General features: G+C 46.9%; 1 protein-coding gene across 2 annotated transcripts in view; it reads left to right on the top strand.

Annotated features, from left to right (window-relative positions):
* The first annotated feature begins 1,364 nt into the window (after nucleotides 1–1,364).
* The window catches only part of CUEDC2 (CUE domain containing 2), a 226,417-nt gene continuing 204,215 nt past the window's right edge, over nucleotides 1,365–23,566 (top strand). The window contains exon 1 of one of the 2 annotated variants that reach the window (XM_069610475.1): nucleotides 1,365–1,496. The gene's annotated coding sequence lies outside the window, so the exon portion shown is untranslated. The remainder of the gene's footprint in view (nucleotides 1,497–23,566) is intronic. The other variant, XM_069610476.1, reaches the window with a different exon arrangement.

The following is a 23,566-nucleotide window of genomic DNA, read 5'->3' as shown; positions in this document are numbered from 1 at the left end:
CTTCTGGAGCTCCAATCTTCACAAGGATAGCAGACCTTCACAGAGACCTGGACATCGAGATGTTGGACGAACATCTAGCAAAGCTGAGTAAGAACTTCTGCCAAGGACTGGATCAGAACCCAAACCCTCTGATCAGAAGACTCACTGCCACCACTGCAAACCCCTTCGACCGCTACCCGTGGCCCATCACTGCGAAGACCCTGTGAAACCAGCTCTACTGTGACAAGACCTCACAGACCAAGAAGAAAACAAACCCACGACTACATACTCAACCCGAGAAGATGGAGTAATGAGGCTCAAGCCTCAGTATCCAAAAATCACCGCTGATGGATAAAAATCTATCAGCAAGAAGAAGAACAAGCGCGTCTGCTTCAAAACGGCTGCAGACTCCAACAATGAAAGTCCTGTGTCTGTCTCTCATTTTGGGCCTGCAGGCCCACACGGTCTGACCACGGTCCTGCAGGCCCACAACGTGTGATCATCGTGGGCCCACCAGACCAGCCTGGAGCCCTGGGTCCAACCCAGGCACCCTCCATCTAAGATACTCCTGGCGTGGTTCCCCCAGCACCCAGGCCGTGTCCCCGTGGCCTAACAGGGTCCCGCCCTGGAACCACCCTAAGTCTGGGTGATCCCGGCAAACCCACAAATGTACTGGCACCCCCAGCACCTGTGAGGCCAGCCGTGTGCCCACAGCTGGCCCCACAATAGAGTGTAACAGTTTTAATTTTAAAGAAAGGTTTCCATCATGAAAGCCAGCCTTAAAGGTAAAGTAATGGTCTGAGGAGCACGTGGAGGTAATAATAAAGCATCTTTAATACAGTCAGTAGTGTGTCTCTTTTTGGTTTGATACAAGGGAGATTAACTACAAATACTCTTTTTATTAGAGGACACATTACCATATGATGCACTACTCCAACTGATTTTCCGAATTGGCTATTATATAAAGAATATGAATATGAATATGAAAACACTCGTGGCGAGTTTTTTGACGACCGATTTGTAGTGTTGGAAGATATTATCATGGAAACGTATTCGAATAACTGAAGTTTATTAATTTCACATTGATAAAAGTTGGCCGCTCTCATCACGGCACCGTAAACGTGCTGCAACTACAGATCTAAATGTCTGAAACGTGTTTTGCACCATCTATAGGGGTCGGGCAATTACAGTCGATGTCACAATCGGTAGTGCAAAGAAATAACTTGCTTCTTCAGTCCCTCCAGATTCGTGGGGTGTTTTTGTTTATGTGGAAGGCGAGCTACTTTGTAACGACCTCAGTCTGGCTCTGGCATAGAAAGTCGTTACTACCAAGATGGCCGCTATGTAAGTAGCGTCCATCTGGTCGGTCCATTTCATTTGTAAAAAAAATGACATCTGTGTGAGTAGCGTCGTCTGTAGTGGTATTGTTTACTGGCAATATGGCGGCCGCGCGATGAAAGCTTTGGCCAGCGCCAGGTTTGAACACAGGTTGTGTTCGGAGGTGTGCTGTAGGAGAGGTAAGGGCGTCCCGCACCCCAGATTTTCCTCAAGTATGATGTCCTTGATTTTTGTTGCGTGTTTAGTAGAAGCAGGTTCCCTGCAGTCAGCGTCTCCTGTGTACGAATAATCCGATGCTGGCGCCCAATCCAAAAATATAACCTGCGCAGGTTTCCCCTACTAGTCTTCAAATATGCATATTTTAGGGCATTTCAAACGTGCCAAAATTCAAGAAAAGCCAGATTTGTCATTGCTTCCGGGTTTCTGCTAAAAAGGATGGGTTTGTAGAAGTGAACGTTACTATCTCCGGGCCGTTTGTTAGAAGACTCGCTGTAGAGCATCTGGCTCATTTTCTCCACGTCCGTCTTCCTCGTCACAGTATTGCTGAGGTACCAAACACTGGGACAGTCCCGTTTTCAACTTTTTAGTTCGGGCTAGGCGCCACCTATAAGGTGAGCCTATTGCATGTGAGCAGTTGTCTTCAAACTTGAGGGCTGGCGCCACTAGGGGCCCTGACAGATATCTACTCCACCTAGGGTGACCAGACGTCCTGGTTTTGCCTGGACGGTGTTGGTTTTTGGTGCTCTGTACCCCTTTCTCAACATCATGTTTCCATTGGAAACTGCAGTGTTCCCGGTTTTTGGTAGTCTGTGATTATAGCTGACAGCCATGAATGCACAATCTGACACAGAAGAAATGCTGCATTTTACAATTTAAGATAGTGTTAGAGTGTGATAAATTAATTATAATGTGTTTATTTGAACAGTAACACTTAAATCTCCTTATTGTCTAACCTCTACTGAAGTGTAGTGCCTTGACAGCCACTTTCAAGAGTTAGTCCTACCTTTTATGTTAGTTGCCCTGTCCCGTTTTTTTACTTTTAAAATCTGGTCACCCTAACTCCATCTCAACATTTTGGGACTGGGTGGCAGCTTTGAAAACTGTTAGTGAGACTGGACATTAAACCTACTGACCCCTCCACCTGCTCTGCCCCCTCTCCAAGCCATACCTCTCAACTCACACGCTTTTGGCAGGTGTCACCTGCCACTTAGGCAGCTCTCTCACCCGCCAAGCTCCCTACACGTCCATAGTAATCAATGGGATTTCCCCCGCCTATTGCAAAATCAGTGGTTTTCACCCGCCCAAGGGCCATGAAAGGTTGAGAGCTATGCCAAGTCCACGCCTTCCTTTGGCCCATTAGGTGCTTCTTTCACCCAACTCACCTGAAGTGTGTAACAAGTAGGCCACACACTAAGGAGAGCCAGCGGAAGGAAGGTGGCTTCCCTCCCCCCCCGCGTCCCCTCCTCTGGCCAAAGCCAGGGGATTTTTGGGGGGAGTTACCCCATCCCGTTTTTTTTGTTAAAAAATGAGTTAAACTGGTGCATTTTACAGTACAGTTTATGTGATAAATTAGGTAAAATGCCACCGATTACAATAGGTTTTGTATGGTAAAACATAAAGTGCATTAGATATCAAATCACCAATAATGCACAGGAGAATTGTTGCCAACTATATGCCAGGACTCTGCGAGTGTAAACAACATTTTCATATTGATTGTGCCCAAACATGTCCATTCTGGTGCACCTATTTATGCCACTATCCCCACAGAAGAAAATACTGATGTTTGCTTTGGCCATAATGCCAGTAATGATGCTATAAGAAAACATGTATATGCTGCTCTGCCAATATATGCCAGTATCCCCATATAAGAACATACTCCTGTTGACTTTGCCTTAATGGCAGTAAAAAAAAGCCATGTTACTGTACAAACTCCCAGGTATGCCAGAGGGCCACTAGGAGTTCGCTGATTCTTGGAAGGCCCAACACCTTCCACAGGACTAATGGAAGACTCAGTCAGCGGCAAGTTCAAACTGTGGTTTATTACAAATAAAACCAACGGGGATCAGCACAAGGGCAGAATAAATCCGTGGACGTCTCGACGACTTCTCCTGGCTGTGCAGCTCTGAATTATGAGGAATTATTTGCATTAAAGGCAGCTGGGGCAACTGTCTTTCAGGGGATGGAATGTCATCTGTATCCTGTGGCCTTGGCAGCGGGTCCTGTTTTACACGTTCTGCTCTTGTCCAGCCTCAAGTCAGCTCAGCTTGATACTTGCTGAGAGGCCTGTGGCCTGCTGTAATTTTCTTAAATCATAATGTGGCTTCTACAATGTTTGTACTATTCTATATTCTCCATAGGTTAGTCACACTTGGTTCCATCAGGTCCCATAGGTGCTCCTGCGGTTCCATAAGGTTATAAGAGTTGAAGCATGTGCAAGCTCTGTTCGGGATCTCTTGCTCTTGCGGTTTCTGCGTTGCGTATAGCTAGTGGCAACATAATAAAAGTAAAGTATGTATCCGTCCTCTAACTATAGAACTTTACGCATGTGCTCCTCGTGTATTCGAGTGCATGTTTGTGTCCCGAAGTGCGGATGGCACGTGTGCTTCATGTCTAACGCTGCTAAGTCGTGAAGTCTCTATCGACGTCAGCAACATTGCTTCTTAGCGCTTTAATCAATACTGTCAATTGAGGTGTCTTTAGTTGCTGCCTGGGGCTCCTTGTCCACTCTGGGGTAAATTTGTACCGCCTCTGGCCTGTAGGGCTGGCTGAGGGGGCATCTCTCAATGTACTTGTCCACCATTGGAGCACTGGGAATTGGTCCAAAATGGTATGGGCGATCGTGTTAACTCCTGGCCTTCTTCCACGTCATGTATATTATAGGAGGGGGACGAAGGGGGAAACTTCCCCATCCCTCTAGTTGACCTGTTGAACCCCCCCTTACATGACAGTCCTTTTGCTCTGGACTGCCATGTCTTCATTATTCCTCCCAAAGGTGTTCATAATGGTTTTGTGTGCTTGTCGAATGACCAGGGCATGTAGCCGCATACTCCTTCGGGGTTACACCAAACCCCTTTCCCTTCATAGAACTTTGGGCCATGCAGATTATCCAGCTTCAGGGATCCTGCTGGAAATAGTTCACACTGCACAATCTTCACTCTGATCTTATCTCCCTCTGCAACAATCTCATCCTTTGTCCCTCCTATGTTCACATCCATCAGGATCTGCATTCCAATAGCCTCTTCTGTTGTTTTCTTGCATCTTGCCATGCAGATCTTGATCCACATATTGATGCAGCTCCCAGCACGAGGGCTCCTTCTATCACCTTCAGTCCATCTGACAGCCATGATGGCATCCAGGACCATATATACGCTAGCCAGCTCTTTTACTTCCCTGTTCCTCGTGCTGCATCTTCCATTTTGGAATGCATCTGTGCCAGCTGGGCTACTGCATCTGAGAGAGCTCTGTTATCTTCGTCGTTAGCTGGTATAAATGTGCAACAGGAACTGCCTATCTTTACACAAACTCTTCTTTCCATAGCTGTGAGGAGATCTAGACCTCCCCGGTTCTCTGTCTTCTCGGTCTTGGCTGTTGGTGTCACCTCGACCGATCTCTTGCTTCTTTTATTATTGTCCATCTTGGGGAATTCATCGAGCTTTACATCTTTCTTGGGTACGACCAATGAGGGAATATTGATATGTACTAATGAGCAAACTCCTCCCCATTCGGCAGCAGCTTCTTGTATGCTTTCAATCCACAGCCCCAGGAATAATCCATCAGTACTTCCGTTCCTGCCCTCATAGCTGTGAGCTGTTCAACTGTCTTGCACCCAACGTTCTCGCCAACTTCAACCTCGCCACTGTTCTAATAGCACAGGTCTGCTGTCTTCAGGCGGATTATTCGTTCTCCACCCATGTCAGTAACTTTGCACTTGCGTCCCCCTCCTTCAGGCACTTGTCCTTTTCCTCCTGCACCTTGTTCACTGACGATGGGGCTAGTGTCAGTTGCTTGCTTCCCACCACTCCATCTTGCCGTCCATCGTTGGTGTACACTCGTCCATACACTAACATCTGTGGTCTTGTGCAGGGACATGACAGTTCCTTCAATGTGATAGTCATTGTTTCTCACTTCTCAGGTCAATCCGTTATGTACTTTATGGCTTCATCTAGCTGCCAGTAATTGTTCATCATGTCCAATGTCTTTATTTTCATATGGGAATGTTCCTTTGGACATCCATCTCAGTGTTGCTCTCTTCCCTTGGAATCTTCCTCGTGTTTGCACCAAAGTGAGATACATCAGGCACTGTGCTCTTGCTGCTGGTATTTGTTGCTATGAACGTTCTAGAGGCACTTGTGGCGTAGGGGATTAAAGAACAAACAGCTCTCCCAGGTGGTTTCCTTGCCTCCTTTTGTCATATGTTTGTACCACATGTTGTTAGATACTTGAGCTGTGTCAGTGAGATACATGCCTCCTCCCTTCATGTCTGTGTCAACACTGCGCTTACCTCTCCTTACCTTATCAGCAGTGTCTTCTCATCCATATGACATGGTCGTCCTACCTGCTTGGGTCGGGGGAATGTTAGTAAATGGTACAGCGGTAGCAGTAACAACAATCTATGATGCCAGAATATAAATCCCATCAAGCCACTGCGAATTAACAGGCACAACATAACGATAATATTCTTTATTTATCTCTTCATATCCACTTGATCCTTGCAGCCTGGTGATAAGTTACCCGCATGAAATGCAAAAAAAGAACGTTATTGTGTTAGTTTTGTCAGTGCCCTTAAGCCCCACGAACGAAATCATCACACATTGCAAAGGCAAACGCATCCAGCCAGACCTACTTTACTGAGGGTTCTCGTAACGTGGCCAGCACAGGGAGCCCACAGTGGTCAAGTTGTGGGTATGTTTGGGCAAAGTACTCTACAAAAACAATATAATATATTGCAGAGGATTGTGCTCTAAATCGTCTGGGTCTTCTCGTGTAGTGGACAAACTGTTTGGAGAGTTTCTGGGTGATGGGTGGAAGGTAACGTCAGTGAACCAAACAATACAGTCCCACGACATTCACCTAGACCCTGCGTGTGCAGAAAGGAAAATAAGTGTATCCTTAGTCGATCCGTAGAAGTATTCCAGTTGCTGCTTCTGCTGCTTAGGATTGTGACACCATGGGGTGTGCGGGTCTCCTAATTCGTTATGGTCTGCATGCACTTGTAATTCATCTAAGTCCTGAACGTTGGCCCTGTCGGACACGGGGACTCTGTTGCCAGGTGAGGCCACTACTTTGTAGGGCTTGACGTCTTGTAGGTGATTCCAGAGAGATTTAGCTTAACAGCGCAGTATGCCACTGTATCCACCACTTGGGGGCCAGTAGAACCAGGAGCGTTCCAGCGCCTGATAAAGTTTAACAGCAGAACAATATCTCCCACTTTCACAGAATGCTTTAGGTTGTGGTCTGTGGTACGCCGTCGATCTCTGCCGTCTTCTGGGGCCCCTGCATTCGCTGTATCTGGCGAGAGATAAAAGAAGCATTAGCCACCAAAGGAGTAAGGTAATCGTACATCTCCTGTCCTAACTCATCTGCACTATTCTCAGTCTTTCAGTGCCCTTGTGGGAGGAGGCAGGGGAAGATGCATGCGCCGTCCTGTCACCACCTTATGGGGCTTTAAATGGTAGTCGGACCGTGGTTTATTGCGCAATTCAAACAAGGCAAGGGGCATACAGTGCAACCAATTTCTCTTGGTGCTTTGCTTAGTCTTTGATATGCACTCCTTTAGGAGTCCATTCAGGCGTTCACACACCCCATTTGCTTGGTAGTACTCACAGGTGAATTTATGCTTGATGCCTAGCAGGGTTGTGATGTGTTGGAACAGCTCATTGGCGAAGTGAGGGCCGTTGTCGGACCGCAGGACCTCACACATGCCCCATCTCGGGTGAAACTTCCCTGTCCAAGAATTTGGCCGCTCTAAGGGCGTCCGCATATGAACAGGGACCGGCCTCGATCCACCTAGAGAATGGGTAGACAACCACTATCGTGTAGCGGTATCCTTGGCAAACTTGGATCATATCAACATAGTCGGGTGGAGGTGCAGAAATGGGCCTACAGGCTTTGGTATGGCTCCTCTCACACCTCTCAAAGTATGCCCTGCTGGCATGTCGAGCAATTAGTGACCAAATCCGCCACATGTTCATTCAAATTTGGCAAAACCACGTTTCTCCAATGCATGTAGCAAGGACCTCTTTCCCTGTGTGCGTTGGATAGTGCAATTGTGCTAATGCGGTCTTCAATAATTCTAGTGGCATAACCACTTTCCCTGTGTTCTATCGCCATAGAACACATGTTGGAGACATGGGGCATCCTCTCTTTACCCATAGCTCCTTCTCATCCTGGGACGCAGCTCCATAATCTGTGTCTCTGGTAGTACATTGTAACCTTCCTTTATCACCATGTTACTCACTCCTCCCTGAGACTTTTGTCTCTTTCAGTTTCCACAATTGCCCAAAGTATGCAGCAAATTTTGCCTCATAATCTAATGCTTCGTTCCCTCTTGATATAGGGTCTTCCCCTTTTGTGTGGGCTTGGCACTTCACTAGTGCTACCGTTTTTGGATATGCAATCACCTCTATCAATCTGTCCAATAATAGCGTATGCTGCACTGGGGTCCCGTCTGCTCTCCTAAACCCTCTCCTGAGCAATCGCGCCTGTCCTGAGTGTACTGTTGACGTCACGTGGGCGGAGTCAGAATGAATTGTCACACCTTTCTCAACACTGTTTTCTAGTGATAATATGAGAGCCATTAGTTCTGCTGCTTTTGCTGAATAATGGTAGCCGCGCACTTGCAACCACCTCACTTGTCCCATCCTCCTTCAGTCTTACCACTACAGTCCCAGTTCGTCTGATCCCATCAGTTTGATCAATTGTCAACAAACCGTCAATGTACAGCACGTCTCCCGACTCAAGTGTGTCTTCCTCCACTTTGCGTGTCTCACTGAAAATCATTGTTTTATCTGCAGTCGTGTGCTTAGTCTCCTACCTGGAGAGCATCTGCCATGAATGTTGCTGGGTTTACAGTCTTGCATCTTACTATCGAATGTAGGATTGAAGATAGTATCGCTCATACCCTGATGCTCTGTGTGGTCAGTGTGCTCTTTGGTTTGACAGTATCTCGAAGAGGGCGTGACCCACATACAAAGTGGTAGTGCATGTGGTTGATGTAGCACTTTGTCCATAGAGCATGGTCGTGTCTTGAGGATAGAATAGTTTGCTACATATATGGGCCCCGATATATGGAGACCACCACTTTGTACCCATTTCACAACTTTACAAGGTCAGAAGGACAGCACTGGGTCAGCCCGCACCCGTATATATTGCCGGGTTCAAAAACGACATGAAGCCATCCATAACCGGTTGAGATGTTAACCAGACCTCCTGAAGGCAAATAGTCAGTCGCTTCCCATCTCGTCTTGCCCCTTATAAACAAGTGGGAAAAGATGCTCGTATTCCACGAGATTGGTGACAAGAAATTCCCTGTTGGCTTTTGGAGGTTCAGCTATTAATTGTCGTCATTCGGCAATGTGGCTGCTAGCCCGGACTGTGGTGGTTTGTTTCAGTGTTCCTTTTGGTGGCTTTCTGCTTTGTTGAAAGATTGTCTGTGTTAAATTTACCCGTTTGCTTGGATCCAGAATTGCCTCAGGAACCAGGCCTCTCAGGTAGTTTACTGCCCCACTTCGCTTCCGGACCTTTTTTCTTAGGGCCATTTACACAATAATAAAGAAGGATTAGGCGCGCACTCCCGGTCCTGGTCAATTAAACCTATTGCAAAAATTAAATAGCTGGGTCAAATCCCAAAATGGACAAGTATTCACAGGGTTAGATCCCTTCTGCTGCAAAACAGGTACTCCGTGTTCACAGGGTTAGATCCCATCAGCTGCAGTTCTGTGGTCTGTAGTTCTCCTCCAAGCGCTTTCTTATCTCAAATAATCATCAGGGAGGCAGTTTTTTCTATAGCAGGTGTAACTAATTAGACTCTAAGGATTGTGGTAGCTGTTTTTTTCTGTTCAGGTGACCAGCAACCGACACCCCTCCAACAGCACAAGTAGTGTGTTGGCTACGTTCCTTGAAGCACTAGGACCTGAAAAATGTGTCTGAGCATGTGTGACTTTGCTTTCCGCCTCCTGATCATGCGGGTCTGTTGGGGCAAATCCTAACAGTAGGATACTCGAAGTCGATGCCAACAATGGTCTTTTTACCACCACTGAACGGAGGTGGAGGTAGACCAGGTCCATACGATCGTCTCGCATGAATTCAATTATCAAGTCATCGGTGTTAATTTGGCGCAGGGACGACACACAGTGAGTTCTAAGACACTATCTATTTAAAATGCATTTGTCGCCTTTATCCACCAGTCTGTCCAGCCTAACGCATCTGGCGTCATATCTTCCGGAAGATTTTGGGATCTTATTACTAAGACTTGAAATTTTGGAAGTCTAAAGTCTGGTTCTTGTTTGGTAAAATATATACATTTAATGTCACATAGATAGGTTTGCATAGCACCAGCTGGCTTGAGGAGCTAAATGTAGCTTCTAGTGGTGTGCCATGAAATCTGTGCAGGCTGTGGATTGTTCTATGCCGATGATTCTGCAATTTTTACAAGCTGGTTGGGATATGGGCCTGGCTGATTCCTCTTAACGGGCTCAGTGGGCGGCTATTCAAGCTTTTTCATAAGCCTTTGGTTTCGAGTGACTCAACTGCTGATAAGTTACTGGCTTGCCAGGCCCACTGTGTATGCCGGGGCACTGACATGGGATATTCTATTAGTGGAATGTGATTTGCAGGACTCTCCTTTTTAACCAGTGGACATAAAATTCATGACTTGGTTGTATTTCTGGTGGCTACAATATCTGCCCGCAGGTTGGGAGAGATTGAGGCACTGTTGTGCTCGAATCCGTTCTGGCGGGTCCAATCAGATTTGTTTATCCTCCAGTGTGATTTGGGGTTTCTTCTGAAGGAAGGTTCTTTGTAAATTTCACCAGACACAGCAGGGTTCGAAATTGCTGGGAGATGGGAGCCGTATATCTCCTGCATTTACCCTAGGAGTGCCCTCTTAGCTTACAACTAACAGTTACTAGGAGCTACGTTTGGGTTCCTGGCCATCTGGTGCCTTACAATGATGCATATGTGACATTAAGATTGAGTGTTTTAGAATGTAAATAAAGAAGAATTAGGACACATCTATGACGCATTTAAATATAATGGATGAAATGAAATGATAGTTTATTTATATAGCGCCTATACACAATGTGTATCAAAGCGCTTCAAGGGAGGGAACAAGGGAAACACAATGACATTCTTACAGGCCATGAACAGTAAGGATGTGAAATTAACTATCGTACTCGGCCTGACGACATTTCAGATAGTGCAAGTGCTAAGACATAGATAAGGAAGGGAGTGGGAGAGTGGGAAGGAAATGGAAACAGACAGGTGACTACCGTACTAAGCCTGACGACATTTCTGGTAGAGCCAGAGGAAAACAGAAGGTGAGGGCGAGGGGTGCAGAATGGGAGGAGAGGAACAAAACAAGCGACTATCGTACTAGGCCTGACAACATTTCAGATAGTGCTGGAGGGAGGGGGGGGGGGAACAGTAAGGGGACGGGGGAGCGACAGACGAGGTTGCTATCATACTAGGTCCAGGGACAATTCTGATAGAGTAAGTGCATAGAAGAAAGTAAGGGGAGGAGATGGGAAAAGGGAGAGGGGAGGACAGAACAGAGAGTAAGCAGTCAAAAAGAGTGGAGAAGCAAGAGGGGAGAGCGAATACAATAACAGACGTCAGTAGTAACACATAATGTTGCACGTCTGGATACAAGATTAAGATGGGGAAACAGCATGATTCAGGGCCACCATGAGTACAAGATGCAAAGGAAGTCCAGCATGAGAGTTGAGAACGGGTGACGCACCGTGAATCAATGAAGTCCATACAAGTAAAATCTAGTATTGGCCATAAAACGGTGATGGTGAAATCAGGACAGACTACTGTGTGCAGGAAGGGAGGGGGGGGGCACAAGGGAACAACACGGGGGGACCAGAGAGGGTGGGGATGGCCTGTGGGGACAGAGGGTGTAAACAGACATAATGTGCAAAAAAGTTTAAATGTGCATCTCGTATGAATTTGCACTGTGTGGAGTACTTTCCCTTGATTCCCTAGCAGTAGCTCTTGCCCACTGAGTGAAGCCCGACACCCAGGAATTGGTTTTAGCTTTTGCTCATCGAATCAGAATTTTGAGTTCTGCACAGGACTTTGTTCTGCTGGCGTCTCTGGCCTGTCTTGACTTATTAGGACATGACTGTTTCTGGTGGGCAGTGTGGACTGTTTGTACTGTTTTGTTACATTCGGGGTATGAAGCCTGGCATGAGGGTGTTAGTCCCTACTATATAGGGTATGCAGTGATAAAAACGCGGCAAAACTGTGGCCTGTACAAAAAATCGCGCCAAAAATGCTGTGGTTTGACCCGTTAAAGGTGTACCCCATTACACCATTTAAGGGGAGCGGGGGTATCCCCCGCTCCCCTTAAATTGTATAATGGGTCCAGGGGTTGCGGGGGTGTCCCCTGCATCCTTTACATGGATTGCGGCGGCAAAACTACTGCCTTTTTGCCGTGATATTTTGTGCTCACTGCCATTTTTGCCGCAATTTTAACACATGGAACCCTATTTAGGTGGATTGGCCAAACAATTGCTTTGACCTATTCAGTGGCTCAGATTCGCTTGCTGGCCTCCTATTTAGGGTAATTCTGCTAGAGGTATGGAGGCGTTCTGGGCAGAGGCATTGGGAGTACCTATTCGGGACAACTCCAAGCCAGCGACCTGGGCCGACCCGAATATATTCTTGAGAAAATGTTGTCTCCGCTTCCATAAGTAGGGGTCGAACCTCTCTGGGGAGGGGGTGTTGTGCGCTAGTACACATGTTGAAGAGTGATTTGTTGTTGTGACTGGTAAGAGAAGAGGGACGTGGAGGAAATGAGTTGGTTACTTACTGGTCATTTTGATTAGTGCTAGTCCTACTCTTCCTAGTCACAGTGCGTGCTTGTAACCCACCTTCCCTACCCTGGTGCAGAGTGAAAAAGGCTATAATGTATTGGGGTTATTGAACTGATATTTTGTGGTGCTTGGGAATGTTATGCTATCAGTGGACATGGGTGGGGCATTTTATGTCATATTGAGAAGATGGAATGGATTCTTGGTTGTGACGTCACATGTAAGTACTGTGATGAGGAAGAGTAGGACTAGAAGTAATGAAGAGGACCAGTAAGTACCCAGCTCAGTATCCCATAGTTGTTGGTGCATTGCAGAAGTGAACTGTTTGTAGCTTTGGTAAATATTGCTATTCAAAACTTTTTGATTCTGAGCTTTGGAGGGCAAGAGTAGGTGACTTCCTCCCCCAACCACTGTTTGGAGGGCAAACGTGGTAAATTGGGAAGGTGGATAACTATGCCGGGGTCCTTGCCGAGCGAGGGGCTTTGCTGGAGACGGATTGAAATCACATTATCTGCCTGTTAGTGAGATACTAGGCAAGTATGTCTGTCGTATGTGCACCACACATACAGGAAAGACTGTGCTGTCTGGTTTGTGAGGGTAGTAGAAAAAATAAATGTGGCGATAAATGGTGGAGCCACGGGCCAGACTTGTTTATTCTATACACAGTAAAAGGAAGCTAGCTTCTATCATGCCGTATGCATGCGCAGGGAATAGCTGATGGGAAATGTGTCCGGCACGGGGTGGGGGGCAAATACAGGAAGTGACATCACTGGCATTTATAGGACTGCAAATTTGCATGTAGTCGCCAACTTGGTGCAACGGCGCGCGTGGGGGGTGTAGGCACGCGCAGCGCAGAACAGTGGAAACATTGGCTAGCATGTACTGCATATACTAAAGTCAAGTAAGAAGGAGATTTAAGCCTTCGAGTTGCATTCCAGTAGGCCATCACTGCCCCTACTCCACCCCTCTATAATCATCCAGTTCGTAGAAGCCCTCAAAAGGCAGAGCAACACAACTAGGATGGGAGAACAAAATGCCGTCCCATCCTGTGAGTGTGTCAAACGTCAGAGCAAAGACTGTGCGTGTGCCCCCTACCTTGGAGCACAATCTCACTAATTTGGTGCAAATCTTGCAAGTGGGAGCATGGGAATCCCCTGCATGTTGTGGGCTGCAGACCCCGGATCACATGCTCACTTCAGTGTGAAACTCTGGCCAAGGCTCTTTGGACAAGCATTCAGGATGGGTCTCACACCTATAAACAGTGTGATATATTGAGTGGGCACCTCACTCCTTGGAGCATAGTATCAACCGTTGCTGGTAATCTCAAAACTGAATGTACAGTTTCACTCTTGGTCATCTGAGTGACCCCATGTATATTAATGGAGTCAGTCTCCCATCTGGGAAGACAATTATATTTCTGTTAAAACACTCTGAATTGTCACTCCAGTTTTCTCGATCTATAGATCCATACCATATTCATTCAATGTGTGTGCAGGGGTGATAACTTGTGTCTGAGAGAGCTCATTCTTTCATTCAGGAGCAATAAAGGGGTAACAACCCCCTGTATGTGGGATCAGGCAGGAGTGAGCAGGTTTTAAGACCCTGCTGATTCTGCTATCAGACAGGCTCGAGCCTTCTATCCCTTGCCCCATCACGGCTCCCAACATCCTGTGCGGCAGCTTATGGACAGCAGGCAGCTCCGGACATGCCGTAGACAGATCTACTATTTAGACACTGGGAGAGAGCCATGAATCCACATTGGCGGTGAAGGAGCACTCAACATACAGAACACAATGGTATAGTTTTGCAGTCCTGCTGAGAAATGCAATTCTGAGCATGTGAGCAGTAGGCTGGATCGGTGCTTCCCCATAAAAGGTGTAGAAGCCTCTGTGAAAAGTGGCAGTACTGTTCCAACGGTGAGAAGTGTAGTATTTTCACATTAACTATGCTTAAGAACTTTGGATTATTGAATAGTGCTGCTACATTCTGAGTAATTCAATCCCTTTTTAAATATATGAGCTCTTGTATAACCACGACCGTGTTGAGTTATTCTGATGATGACAGACTTGCTCAATAGTTCTGGTTCTGTATCATTAAATGTACTTCAGATCTTTAGAGTATCGGAAGGATAGCTCAGGGGGAACACAGGTTCGCTCCCTTGGTCTGCGCACCACAGGTTCTCTCCCCCGCGCTTAGAAACTTCTGGGTAGTACACGCATTATAAATAGCCAATTAAAATAAAAGAAATACATCTGTTGAGAAGTGCTGGGGCCTTGTCAATAAGAGTGTAGCAGCTCAACTGAGAAGTGCTGATGTTTTCCCATCCAAAGTATTGCAGCCCCACTAAGATGAACTAGCATTGCTTCAACAAAAGCATAGTATTATCGCTGAGAAGATTCAACAATTATAGAAGCCCTGTTACAGCAGTACTATCCCATCAAGAGTATAGCGAGCTAACTGAGGAGTACCAGCATTGCCCCATTTCAAATATAGCAGCTCTACTAGAAAGTGCTGGCTCATACGCCTCCGCTCCCCGCCCATAGCATTCACCCTCACCACGTGCACACTCCGAGACATACAAACGGTCTCATTTTGCCCTCTCCCTGCCCCCTCCCTCTGCATCTGTGCCTCCATTTCTAAAAATCGTTTTGGGTTGGATGTACCTCCTGCCAAAAGGGGTGCACAGATGTACAAATACATCCAACCCAAAACGATTTTTTAGAAATTGAGGGACAGACTTGCTTTGCATCTGTGCCTCTATGCCTCTATTTCTAAAAATCATTCTGGGTTGGGTGTACCTCTACATCTGTGCACCCCTCTTGACAAGAGGGGTGCACAGATGTACAAATACACCGAACCCAAAACGATGTTTAGAAATTGAGAGACAGATGCAAAAGCAAGAGCCTCTTGCTTTGCATCTGTCCCACAATTTCTAAACATCGTTTTTCCCCGGCTTTTACCCGGGCCGCCAGAGAGAGACACCGTATGGATGGAACAAAGGGCCATCCATACTGCGTCTCTTCTCTCTGTCCAGGGGGGTGGGGGAGGCTCAGCTTGACCTCATTCTGTGGGGGGGGTGCCAAGGCCCCGCAGCCCCCCGTACTCGGCGCCCCTCTCTCTTGCAGATCTCCTGGTTGACAGGAAGGTGTTGTGTAATCTTATGTACTCGCATTGCATGGAGGCTCTAAGGTCGGGGGTCTAGCTATCTGTGAAGTGTGTCATTTTGAATGACGCTAAACTAAGTTTACCACAAATAGCCTAACCTTTATATTTCCGCGCCGCACCTTCCTATCCTCCCTCACAACTCCAGAGTAGAGGAAGCTAAAATGGGCGATGTGAACTTAAGTAAGACATTGTACAAATTATCGAAGCAAAACGTTGAAGGGAACATTTGCACACCTGTTTTTTGGAGTCACTAGTTGCTGCACATGTTCTAATTGTGCAGATGAGAAGTGACCCACAAACGTACAATTGACATCTTCATTGCAATACAGGTTGTTTGCCTTCACACACGATGTTCCCTGTAACATTGTTTTCCCAAGTTCCTTGACAGCCTGTGAGAATCAGTGGCAAGTTCAGCAATAAATACACCAGTTCAGTTCACTCGCCCCCTGGTATGGACAGTGCTGGAAATGGAAAGAATGTACTGGGTGAACCCTCTCATCTCCTCCATGGAGGGGCAGGGTTATGGAGAGGAGTGGGTGCCGTCGAGGGGCGTGGCCCCAGGCAGGTCATGCAACACAGTACCTCTTCATAGAACCCAATTCTGGTGATTTGCATAAACGCAAAGAACTGTCAGGTTGCTTGATTGTTGTGAAGAGTATTGAAACCTCCGTCCCCAAGTACCACAGAGAGAGAATACAAGATTACTCCCTATGCGATCATTGAGGCCACAGGTGGGAAGTTCTTGCAGCTCGGATCCACGGGAAATGTTGAAACCCAAGGCAGCTGTAAAGAAAATCTTTATTAGCAATCAACTGAGCACAGTACAAGCAAACAGGCAGAATAAAGAACAGGGCTTACCTAAACTGATGGGTGAGGAAGCCCAGAACCTAAAATAGTTGGTAATTCCGTGGATGGGCACGTGAGCTGGTTTCCCCGATGACAGTAGGGAGAAGAACTGTAGGCTGGGTTAAAACCCAACTTGCCCTCCTGTAACTTGATGAAACAAAGGACCAAAATCCAAAGTACTTGATAACGTAATGCAGTGAAGAGACCAATGCCAAGTCCAATTCAGGGTAATCCAAGACAGTCCAAAAGGCGTTCCGAGTTCGAGATGATCCAGCAAACAGAGCCAAAGACGTGAGCAAAAGCAAATCCAAAAACAATCCAAGAGTCAAGAAGCCGTGAAAACACAAGGTATCCAAACGCTGTACAGAGTCCTCCAAAGAACAGCTGTGAAGCGCAGACGTGCAGAAGTCCAGTGCTTAAATAGCGGAAGCTTCAGCGTCGCCTGATCCGCAACGCGACACGTGATCGCGGACTTGACTTTCTGCAAACAGCGTCCTGTAGCCGGCGTCTGCGAGCTCCCTCTTGCAGACGCCATGGCAGACGCCAATGAAGGAACGGAGAACCCCTGAGTCTGCATGTGTGGCCCTTGGGGTAAAACCGCTCACGTGACAACCTTCCACTGTGAGGGACATGGAGTGGAAACCTGACTGGGGTAACTGGTGTATTGTGAGTGTTGCCTGTCCTATTGTCTGACCTAGATGTTTGCGAAAAAGGGACAGAATGAGAGGACAGCCTGACGAGAACATTATGGGAACATAAGAATGCCCACAATTTTACATTTGAAACATGTCTTGCAGTATGTCAGTAAGAAACCCTTTTGAGCGAATTTGGAAGTTGGACTCTGGGTATTGTGGCCAATAAAAACCCAAACAAAAAAAATTCTGTTAATTGCTGTCTGTAAATTGCAGGGATGTATGCCAGACAGCTGCACTAAGTATGTGAGAGTTTGGCTATTTCTGTATTCAGTCTCTGATGCAAGTCTTCGGAAAGCAGTCTGCTTGTTGAAACGTGGGTTGCCCGTGCATGCCATAACTCTGCTTCAGAGCAGATCTCGCTGGGAGTCTCCTGTGCTAGCCCCTGGGCCTGGGGATAGATCTGTTTCGAAGCCGTGTTATTGCACAAATGAGTTAACCCGCGCTTCAACGAGGATAACTCTGCTTCAGAACAGATCTATGAGTGTCCTGCGCAAATCCTTGGGGTCTGGGGTCGGGGCAGCGCTCAGGCAAGACATGTTTTGCAGGAATGCCCCTGTGTCTTGTTCCGGCTTATTGCCTGCCGGAGTCTTGGGTGTTGGTCCCAGAGGCAGAGCCCTTCCTACAGCGTTGTAGTTGACCCTGTGAGGAGGAAAACCGCGCTGCTACAGCTAGGTGGATTGTGATGCTGCGTGTTCCAGAGGGCGTGGCGAATCCTTGTTGCCTCTTATACCAGGCTCAGTGACATCATGGTAGGACGCTCGAGGATATGCCTTAAGCTTAAGGGCTATTTGTCAAAACTGAGCTGAGGACCTTTGTTTGGCTTTGCGAGGCATGGGAACATCCGGCAGGACAGCCCTCCTAATACCATGCGGGTGCTTTAGAAACGTCGAAGGCACGCACTACCCTCTGCAAACACTTGCCTCACTAAGTGCTGGTGAGGCCCATGCAGGGACGTCATTTCACCAAAATGCCAGGGGTAGCGGAAGTGACATCACACAACCCTTGACCCCCTGGTGACATCACAGGAAGTGATGTCATTTGACCCCACCCCGAAGTGATATCGCGGGATGCGATGGAACGCGACCTTTCAACCGTTGACAAAACAAGAAGTGTTATCACATAGTATTGTACACTACGAAAAATATGGTTAATGCTGCAAGTCACCTTTTTGAGGACGTGTGGAGGAGGGCGTATGAGGGAGTTATTGGGGGCTGGGGGCTTGCACCCCACCTCCCAAAATGCGGCAAAAAGACCCATGTGACGAGATGGGCCAGATCCCATACACCCATCCATCAATATCTTACCTAATTACATAGTGCTAATTTTCTTTACGCCTTGTCCTACTCTTACTCATAACCATTTGTATCGCGTGCAGCGCAAACCTAGCTCAAGAGCAGTGAGGCGCTTTACACCGGGAGTGTGCCAGAATTTGTCTTGGCATTTTACAACCCACCTCACTCTCCCTTTTATAGGGATGGTCAGGCTTGATTAATCGGAACTGGCGGCATGCTTTATACCTATGGAGAGAGGTGGCTGGACCAAACAGAAGACACAAGTTTAAAATGCATTACTGTCATGGGTCCGTACTTCCAAAGTAAATACAATACACATAAGAACTGAACCTTCGTTCCGAATGTTCAAGAACAACGCCAAAGCTTGGCTGTTCACCCAGAAAGCATAAGGTTTCCCTTACTAGCCTGTTCCTTACCCGTCTACCGGTAATATATCTTATCTGTGTATATATGCCACACTGTATTCGCTCATAAATTGTCTTGTATTTATGGATAACTTGTAAATCTGACCCTTTTGTGCATATTTTTTGTGACCTGTATTCAAGAGTATGTACCCGGTTGCCCATGGGCCTGGTGCACTTTACAAATAAACTAAACTTCAAACGTGGAAGAGAATTACAGTAAGTAATCCGGGCACTTCAAGTGGATGAATACAAACGAGGTGCCATCCACGCATACAGCTCCATCTAGTCACCCCCTTTCTAAGGTGTAGCTTTTTTACTCTCAAAATAATCCTTCTCTTTCCGTAACATTCAAATGTTCATCCAATTTAATGATCACTACAAGTCGGACTAGCATTTCTGACATGGGACCTCACAAAGTTGGAAATACATTATTTTTTTTCAGCAAGTATGCTTTGAGTACTGGGCTGGTTTGCGGGATGACGCAGTGGGTGAAGGCATTACTTAAAGTTGGGTAGTGGAAACCCACCTGTGTATGGCCACAAGAAAAACACACAATGTGTAGTTTTACTGATTTCAAATGTAAAATGGCATTCAAAATGGTATATACGTTTTTGTCTTTGGTTTCTTTTTGTGTTTGTGTGGGGGGCACAGACAGTTTGTTAGTGCAGTATTGTATCCACCTATCTTGCATCTAATCAATTAATTTTGTGATGAATTCCAGGGTATTGTCGCTGCTCCCATGAGGCCAGGAAAGTGAGGCCTCTACCCAACAGTCCCCGTGGGGATGGTACTGCTGGTGGATCTCATGAGGAGGGAAGCCCTCCATAGGACCCGTAACCATTCTCTTGTGAGGACATGGTGGTCCCCTCCTCCATTTCTGTCCCCTCTATCCTCTAATGCCACTCAGGCCTCTGTGGTCTCCCACACGTCTATGTATCTCTGAGGTAGAAATCCCTATTTGTACAGACTATAATGGGACGAGAAGAGTGAGGCTTACCCAGGTGGAGTGCATACAACCACTGAAATGGAATAAGAACCCGCAAGGTGTAAAAGCCCACAGTGGAACTAACATACGCGGTACAGTCACCTAGAGTTAGCCCCAGCGATTAAATGGGGAAGAAGAACTGTCTACTTTGTCAGATCCTCCCTGGAGGAACCGAGAGTCTGCTGCAGGCTCGCCGTAGAGAACAGGAAAGGCTGACTGAGCCTTGCCGAACACACGCCGTGTTCCCCGTTGCCCAGGCTGGAGAATTTGAGGCCTGGGGAAGACCCACAGTCGGACTGCATGGGTGGTCTGACAAAGACCCCAAGAGGGACCAGACCCGGGAATGCTGTGAGAACACACGGACACCGCTGGAAGATGTCGGGACGTCCACGGCAGGAAGAAGCAGTTCGGCGAAGCCGCGTGAGCAAGCCGGTAACGACACGAAAAGTACTTTTTGTTACTGTAGCAGGTGGTGAAGATGGAAGAGAATGAAGGAGGTGGTTGGGGAAGACGGAAGAACCCCATCTCCCTTGTAGCAGTACGTGTGGGTGGGGAGCTAAGTGCTTGACAGGTTAGTTTACCAGGCCTGGGTAGCGCATTAATAAATCTGAGAAAGGGGTCTGGGACCCATACAGATTTGGGGGAAGCCCTGCAAAAGCAGCACACCAGGGTCTGGGACCCATATGAAGTAGGGTGAACCCTGCAACAGTATCACACAGGGTACAGCACCCATACAAATCCAAAGAAGCACACACCCAAGGGGCAAGGCCCCGAGTAAGTCTGGGAGATCCCAAGATAAAGTAAAGGGGAAGAGAGGTGTGAAAATGAAGATAGGGGGATGAGAACCCAATGCCAAAAGGAGAGCGATTTTCTGGACTACTAAGATCCACAGTCCAGTCTGGCAGGATAGTGAACCAAGTAAAAATAAGGGCGCCTGGTGGGGTCCTGATTTTACCCAGCAGGGTACGTATATAATAATCAAAAATAATCAGTCTGTGAGATCCTACAAAAAGCAAGCTACGGTTCTGAACAAATGAGTTTATTTCAAAAAACCACAAGTGTTATTGTTCATTTAGTTTACATAGCTTTCGATAAGCACGAAAGGCTCAAAGGAACGGACAGGAGTAATTAAATTTGGTGGAAATACAGAATGAGTATCAACCTCCTTTTGTATTGAGGTACAGAGTTCCACCTAAGGGCACAGTGGTATACAACAGTTTGAAGAACATATATTTAACAATAGTGCACCCGGGACATAGCGTGGTCCAGGGCATGGTTAACATGGGGTGTACACAACATAATCTACAAGACATACACGAAAAAAGGTTTTTGCAGTTGTCATTGGGGATCGACACAGGTGTGTTTCGGCCATGAAGGCAGAATTGTCTCCTGGATAGTGTTGGCCTTCTTCAGTATGAGCACCAAATGTTGTGTAGTCCGTATTGTCTGCGAATAGAGAAGGATTTGTAAGGATCTCAGGGTCTAATTGTGTTATTTATTGTTTCATAATTGAGGCCTTGTGTTGCCATGTCAAAGGACAGCTTACCTGCTGCTGTGGTAGCAGTAGTGATGCTGTACAAATCCGTCCAAGGATTAGTGCTGGATCGTTGGTGAAAGACTGCGCTTCGGGGAGCCGTAGGTTCCTGAGGTATCCATTTCGGTCAGGATCCTATTGGCTAGAGGAGGTCCTAAAAAGGTCCCTCGTCTGTTTAAAAAAAAATAAAAAAATAAAAATGATGGAAGTGAGTTTGAGGCGTCGGCTCAAACGTCTAGAACTAGGGTGAGGGTGTTGGTGACCCTGGTCTAGTTACCACTGTTGGACGGTGGTGCAGTGGTGGGTATCTGGAGCGGACCATAGTGCCTCAGCTTGTGACTAGGGAATAGATCCAGTATAAGGCTCGTAGTGTGATAACGGGCGTTTGTGTAATGGCGAATACCATACATACATAAACGCTCCAGGGCGTGTGGACAACGTGGTATCAACTACTGCCCGATGTGATTTAGGGCGTGAAGGGTATTATAAGTGCATAAAAGCCCCATGGCGTGTGGACAAGTTGGTTCAAACTAGCGCAAGAATAGTGCCTTAGTTGGAAAACCATGATGCAAAATGCAGAAGTGCGTCTGGACAGGTAGTGCGTCTGTGTTCCTCTGTTGAATGGCAGTGCGCTGGAGGGGTCGTATAGCAACAAATGTTTGCTGTACATTTTATACACAAGATGGTAATGTGGATCCAAACAGTGAAGGAGGTGGTTCCGCTGTCACGGACTTCCCGTAAGTGAGTAAACAAATTAGTAAAGAAGGCGAAGCCTCTGGAGGCGTGACCGCTGGATTTGTACACTTACCGTGAGCCGTGAGAACAACGTGCGTCGTCGGGGGGGATCTGCTGCTGTAATGGTAGCTGTAACATCAGAGTGAAACCAGCTCAGCTAATAAGCTAGTCCCAGTGTGGCGCCTGGGCCAATGGCACGGGGCGTGAGGTGCTTGGACCAATGGGAGTGGGCCGAGCCCCAAATGGAAACTGAAAGCGGTCTCCATGAAGGACTGAAACTACCAAAAGTGCTAAGGATGCTGGGACATGTAGTGCCTCCATTGGAGGCGCTAATGAAAACTGAAGGCGGTCTCTGTAAAGGACAGGAACTACTAAGAAGCGCTATGGATGCTGGGACATGTAGTGCCTGATCATGTGGAACGACAATGCGAAAGTCAATGATTTTGAACAACATAAAAGTACTCGAAAAAGCATGTGATCACAGTTCTTTTCCAGTGATTGTAAAAACAGTCCAAATGGGTTCGTACAGTTTAGTGACAGTAATGCTCTCAGTCCAAACACCTAGCATGTGGGCATCATTTCCAGGGTCAAACGAACAAAATATGGCATTATTGTGTGCAGTGGGTGCAATGTCTATGGGTCCGCCTCACGCTCGTGGGTGGAGATTAGACCCAAAAATGTTTCCACTCTACGGTTATGTTGAGGCCGTGGCGGACTGTGTCTAGTCTATGGACCCACTTTTGTTCCAGTTTTGTGAGGGCCAGGTCTATGTTGCCTCTGCATTTTTGTGACTGTAGTTGCTGCAGCACAGTCCTGCTGAATTGTTCATGCGTATGGCCTTTTTTGTTGAAGTGCTCGACCAGGGGTTTATCCTGTACTTTATTCTAAATGCAGGATCGATGCTCACTGATCCTCTGTTTAACAGGTCTGATGGGCTTTCCGATGTATATCATGTTGCATGGGCATTTGATGACGTAGATGACATATCTACTTTCGCAGTTTGTGTGGTTGTTCATGTTCCATGTGGAATCTTTGTAGGTGAAAGTTTTGCTGTTGGTCGTGTGGCTGCAGGCCACACAGTGTCCGCAGCTGTAGTGTCCCACGCCTGGTGGCAGGTTCCATAATGTTGCTGGTGTTTTAGAGGGTTCCAAAAAAGTATGGACCAAAGTGTCCCTTAGATTTTTGTTCTTTCTGAACGCGAATAGTGGTTTCTTCGCCAGACTTCCTTCGCTTTTGATGAGGTGCCAGTGTTTCCTGATCGTGGTTTTGATGAGGTTGCTTACTGGGTTAAACGCTGTGATGCAGACAGTCCTGTCTACGGGATCCTTGGTTTTGGTGGTGAGACAGACAGAACTGTGTCTGTTTGCTGCTCTTTTTTTGGCCATTTTTATAGATTTATTCAGATAGCCTCTTTGTCCTAGGCCAGTTTGTAGTTGTTTGGTGTGTAGGTTGAATTTTTCTTTGTCCGTGCAGTTTCTATGGATGCGCAGGAATTGTCCGTAGGGGAGATTGTATTTCAAACCTTGTGGATAATAGCTCGAGAAATGGAGGAGACTG

The sequence above is a fragment of the Ambystoma mexicanum genome, chromosome 8, assembly GCF_040938575.1.
Source record: "Ambystoma mexicanum isolate Mex_15411 chromosome 8, UKY_AmexF1_1, whole genome shotgun sequence".
NCBI classification, from domain to species: Eukaryota; Metazoa; Chordata; class Amphibia; order Caudata; family Ambystomatidae; genus Ambystoma; species Ambystoma mexicanum.
This window is presented reverse-complemented; position numbering and strand designations above follow the sequence as displayed.